The 6,000-nt window shown below is 38.6% G+C and overlaps 1 protein-coding gene across 1 annotated transcript in view; it reads left to right on the plus strand.

Annotated features, from left to right (window-relative positions):
* LOC106532229 (protein argonaute-3) overlaps nt 1–6,000 on the plus strand; it is a gene marked incomplete in the record, with an annotated part of 59,177 nt that overhangs the window by 28,662 nt on the left and 24,515 nt on the right.

A 6,000-nucleotide genomic window follows, 5' to 3' on the forward strand; every position in this document is an offset into this window, starting at 1 on the left:
GGACTTAGGACTTGATTTGCAGTCTCTCCTCATAATGATCAGTTCATTCAAGCAGCCTGTTGACAATAGAGTGCCCCCTGTCTGCAATCCCAGCCACCCATAAGGCTAGCCATTAACCATTAGTTTCTATAGAGACCACAGTTTAACATTGCTCATTGCTTTAGAGAGGGGTTAACCCTCRATTTTTATTTCCTGATGAAACAAAGTGAAACCTATTGGCAAARGAACAGCCTACTATTACAAATATTTTAGTAAATCAACTGCTGATAATTAATTTTTTAATATTGACTTGGTTTTATTATTGATTGCATATGAAAGGTTTCTGTCTTGCATTTTGGGATAAGTCACAAATGATTATAGGATACAATTGAACAGCTAACATTGTGTTTTATTTCTACTTGGAGTTGTTATTTTTTTGTATACCTGAATACTTTTCCCCCTGAATTAAATGAGTGTTCGCTCTGAGATCTGAAACATGTGCTGATGTGGTAGACTTTTAAACTGTTCTGACTGACTGAACACGTGTGGGGCTTAAAACCCTACAAGTGGGTTGAGCAAACCAGAAAAAAAAATATAGATAGTTCAGAAGTGTGTCAGAGGATACATGAAGTTGTGAGGGTAAGGAGGAGGGTTAGAGGTAATGATGTGTCACCGTGTTTTAAGCCAGTGCAGCTAGACCACGCTGCTTTTCCACCTCCTACTCTCACTCCTTTTTTTGTGCTTTCTTTTTTTTTTTCTTCCTGAGATGTGTTTTTGGGGGAGCTTTAAGGGGCTCGTGTGTGTGGGAGGTGGTTGTGGACAGGAAGAAGGTTTTGGAAGAAGTCTGCATGTTTTGTTTTTGAGGCACTGCTAGACAGGCAAAAATCCTCTTTTTCTTAAATTTCAAATATTCTTTATTTCATGTTTTAAAGTAGTTGATAATAAAGAAGTTATTAGTCACAGAATAACTCATATTTTAAGGCAGTGTCATATAATTACCACTGATTTCCCAGTTTGACAACCTGACTCTTTCAGGCCACAAGATGTTCCTGTTAAGATGACAAACTGTGTWCCTCATTTTGGTCCTAGTTAATTTCTTAGTCTAGATGTAAATCATTTAATGTGACAGATCTCATTATGCCCAAGTCAACATCATAAGTCAACAAATCTTGGCTTGTGTCTGCTCCACTTCTCAGGCTGGGCTAGCAAGACACAAGGCTTCATTTAAGTTTTCTGGCCAGCTTAACAGAGCTAGTACTTTGTCAGAATGAATATACAGCATATATATGTGCGTATGTATGTATGCATGTGTGTATTAGGGTTAGGGGTGTAAGAAAATATCGATACACTGAAATATCACGGTATTTCATTTATCGATACTGTATTGATATTCTAAAGCTCTGGATGGATTTTTTTATTAAGGTTAAAATGTCAACTTTCCTGCCAGCCGTTCATTTTTATGTTGTAGTTCAGCCTCTGACCACTAGTTGGCAGCAGTGTGCCAGCCATTTGGCTCCTCTACCTCTTGAGCACCAGAGAGTAAGGGTAGCATTAGCATTGTGAGTAAACATTAGCTTCATGCTCCGATAGCTGAATGTGAGCAGAAAAGACTGACACCCTCTGCCTTCTAAGCAGAGGTAAGGTTACAAACAGTTACTTATTTGTCAGAATGTCTGTATTTTAAACCAAATTAAGTGTCTCGTGTGCTCTTTTTTCCAACCTTCACGTTACAGAAGGCTAGCGCATGTTTATGTAATAGAATTTTCTGAGACAATGAATTTTGATTTTTCATTTTTTTTACCAGTAAGAGGTTTTTATTTAATAGAATTTTTGGACAAAAAAATCGCAATATATCACCTTGCTTACAGTATTGCAATATATTGGGATATATCGTATCGTGACCCSTCTGTCATGATATGTATCGTATCGCCAAATTCTTGCCAATACACAGCCCTAATTAGGGTTGGGCAAAATCGTATCATGCGCAAATAATCATCAGAAAAACTATTATTTTTTTTTGCACTTGACAATTAATATGAATAACGCCACCAGGCAGACTGGAGAACTCCCCGGTCAGTCCGCTTTATGCTCCTCTCAGCTTTAAATGTGACAAACATTTTTAAAAAGTTCTGTAATTTCTAGGGATGGGAAATCATCCCTATTTGCAGATCATAAGATCATGGTCACTGGCTATCGCCGATAGATGATCCAGTCGGCTGATAAGGCATGTGCAGTTGCGTTGTTAATAAATAATTAAATAAATAATAAAATAAAATGAAGTAAAAACAGTCAGGTCCGCTTATTACTGAGAGTCGCAGTTGAAGCAGAACCCAAGGAGTAGTGGGTTTGTCCCTCCCACTCCCCCATTTCCTGGTTGTCGCTCCCACCCGAGTCGCCACACACACCAGAGCCCAGAGTGACRGGGAAATAAGCAGGGGTGAGGGAGTGCACTCCAGTCCGGTTCAGAACTGGATAAAGTTATTTGTTCAAATGTATGATTCATGGATTATTCGTTTTGTAACTAAGCGTAATAATATAGCACTATTTGGGTCAATTGTGGCACACCAAAGCAAGATGATGACTAGAAGAGAGACGTGAAGAGGAACTGCGCAAGTGCAAACAAAAAAAATAAGAGACGCAGCACTGTATATTAATTATTTTATTCCCTCGTTTGCACAGATCACAATAATGATTAAAACATTTTAATTTACAGAGAAGGGCACATATAAAATTTATTTTATATCCCTGCCACAGCATTTAATTTATTAATAAAGATAGCCCTTTAAAAAAAAAATCGCATTCCAACCCTTCAATCGCCCATAGACGATTGAATCAAAAATCACGCCATCCCTAGTAATTTCTTTATCTTAACTCCAATTTTACTTGGTCTATCAACACAATTTAAAAATTAATGTATAGCCTGAAGTCTGTACTTTTGACATAGTTTTGAACAGATGTTACGGAGAGCAAATCTTTCCCACTAGAGTGATTTAAATTGGTCATGTGACTAGAACATGCAGGCGTCCAGGGGATTAGTTGTCATATTAATCGATATCGGCTAAATACCACAAGTAATCGTGATTTATGTTTTTTTTTTTTCGCCAATATTTCCCAACCCTAGTATGTATGTGCGTGGGTAATACACCACCCACTTACTGTATATCAATAAGACAGCTGGGTCTTCCCTGACACCTTGTAGTCAAAACTGGCCTTGCTTGTACTCCTGTTGATTCGTACCCCCCGTCAAATGCCCCCACCCGCTACTTTCTGAAATGTTTGCATCACGCGTACTCCTTTACCCTCCTTCWGCCTCAGTTTTGGCTCGAAGGGGATTTCAACATATTTGCATGTTGTTTTGACCGAGCATGCCCCCGTCAGCCTGTCAGTGTGTGGCGACCCGCTGGTGTTTATCTGTTGTAGAGCGTGGCAGAGGCTCCCTTGGGTGCTCCATGCAGCGCTCTCTCTCGAGGTGGGGAGGGAGGGAGTAGTTCCTACCGTGTGTGTGACTTGCTTCAGTCAGTCTTTGCCAACTTTCAGTCATTCTGTAGCCATCTGAGTGTGTGTTTTCTAGGTTCTGCCTGCTGTGACTGACTCTATTGTGCCTGGTTACTGAGCACTCATGCTGCTCCTACGGCGCGGGCCACTCTGGATGTGAAACACAACAGCTGTATTGTGTATGTGTGTATGTGTGTGTGTGTGTGGACATGTGCATATATTAGCATCGTGGACGTTTGAGGACCGGGGTGATGTGGTCAGGGGGTTTGCAGTGACTGGATGTYAGCCTGGCTTCTCACCATCCAGTTTGCCTGGCTTACAGCCCACTGTTTACAGTGTGTGACTGTGTTGTGTTACACAGCAGCAGAGTGGAATGAGTTCACATTGCTGAGATGTTTCTGCGGAGTATTTATATGCTAAGAAAGGCTTCTTAATTATTGGTGGGATATAAAATTTTAATCTGAATATTTTTTCGCTGTTTGCTTCTAATCATGYATATTTTTTATATTTTCTTGGCCTATATTTTTAAGTTTTCCATTGTTGCCAAAAAAAAAACCCAAAGGGCTTGAATTAAAAATAACAATTCTTTTGCCCTTGACATATCTGTTGAAAAATTAACTGTCAGCAAGCTTGTTGGTAAAAATACTTGCTTGTATTATTGCCAGATAATGATCACATTGAACCCCTTTAGTTCAATGATCTCTTAAGTTTACACAAAGACATAGTAGTGGTATGAAAAAAGCGCCTTTAAAGCTTGGTTTGTATGCTGCATTATAGCACATGTTGCAAGTCTAGGATTCCTTTAAATTACAGGCAGTGTTTGGACGTTCTGTAGCCAGCTGAGTTGATTAAAACCAAGTGGCCCACAGAAAAGGACAAATGTAGGACTCCCAGCTGACTGCACACATGTAAAACAGCAGAAATTAAAACCATAGCAGCTGTAGTAAACAGCTCTGCGAACAAAGCAACATGTGCACTTAAGCTGCACATTTCTACAGAATTGCTGAAATTTCACTGAAATGAACATAGTTATTGGTAAAGAGTCATTTTGTCCTACAATATGATTGTACAGGCCCAGAAAATAAAACCACACTGACAGATTGTAGGAAGATCAAATGTACTGTTAAGGCATGTCCTTCCTGTAATTATCTGAAACACACACACACACAGAAGATTCTCTGAACTCACACACAGTGCAGCGTTTTTCAGCTAAATGGCGTCTTTAAAAGCCCCATACCAGAATGCGTGCATTTGTGGTTGAGTTAAAAAATTTGTCACGGCTTATTAAAATGTGTCATCCACCAGCAGCAGAGGTCATGCTCTCCTCAGTGTGTCCTTGGTTAGACTTTAGTGTTTAATTTTGCTGAGTCTGGAGGTTTGTGTAAACTCATGGTGGCAAAGGGTGGGTGTGTAGCTTCCCACACACCTTGCATGTGGAAATAGTTGTTTTTTTTTCCTTTTTTTTTTTTTTTTTGCTTGAAAAGGACTGACTTGATCACATTGTCTAAAGTAGATTTTTTTAAAGTTCAAGAATTTTCATGCACGAGTAGCATAATTTGAATAAATGTGTAAAATGAAAGTGAAATGTTTCGCTGAACTTTTTGCATCTATGACCTGGTTTAATAATAATAATGATAATGATAATAATAATGCATTTTCTTTATGAAGTGCCTTTCAGGACAACAATTCAAAACCAATTAAAACCATTCCCCTCTGACCCCGCCACTTTTGCCTTTGAATCTTGTTGTGTCTCTGAAAGAAGACTGGAAGATAGAGGGAGAGTTTTCTGATGTACTTCAAGGCCAGATTTTTGAATGTTTCCTTAATAAGCTTTGGTAAAACATCTCTGTAGGTTTTGGGCCTCTCAGCTTGTTGTCTTCTGTGTGTGATGTACGGTCTTCTCTTTATTCAGTCATTGCTGGAGAATGATTTTGTTAATGTTGCTGTTTTTAATGGCCTACTGGTATTTATAAGTCTGTAGGTGAAAGAAAAAACTAATTATTCTACTTCGTTTTATCTGTATTTGGATTTTGAGTCTTCTCTCAAGCTGTTTGTATATAGTTTCATTTCTGTGTATTTTTCTGCATCCGTTTCAGATGCTGTAGCACTATACAGAAATGATTAAAAGATTTTATTTTCAAAGCCAAGTAAAATCTGGTTTAAAGAGTGGTTTAGGTGATTAACATAAGATCCCCACAGTGCAAACAAGTCATCACTGCTAGTGGTAAGTTATTTTTACAATGAGGCATGTTTTGGACATTTGTAAAGGCAGGTTTAGCTATGTGTCAGGAGCCATTTGTTTGAGAAAATTCCGAGTGGTGAGGTTTGCTTAGATGCCAAAAGTGTAGCTGAGTAATTTCAAAATCAATTAAATGGTTTTATCATTGCAGTACAGTGAGAAATGACTGCATGTCTCTGTCATTTTTTATGCTGAAACAAAACTACAGTGGTTTGCAAAAGTATTCATACCCCTTGAACTTTTCCATATTTTGTCACATTACAACCACAAACATAAATATATTTCAC

The sequence above is a fragment of the Austrofundulus limnaeus genome, unplaced genomic scaffold, assembly GCF_001266775.1.
Source record: "Austrofundulus limnaeus strain Quisiro unplaced genomic scaffold, Austrofundulus_limnaeus-1.0 Scaffold736, whole genome shotgun sequence".
Classification (NCBI taxonomy): Eukaryota; Metazoa; Chordata; class Actinopteri; order Cyprinodontiformes; family Rivulidae; genus Austrofundulus; species Austrofundulus limnaeus.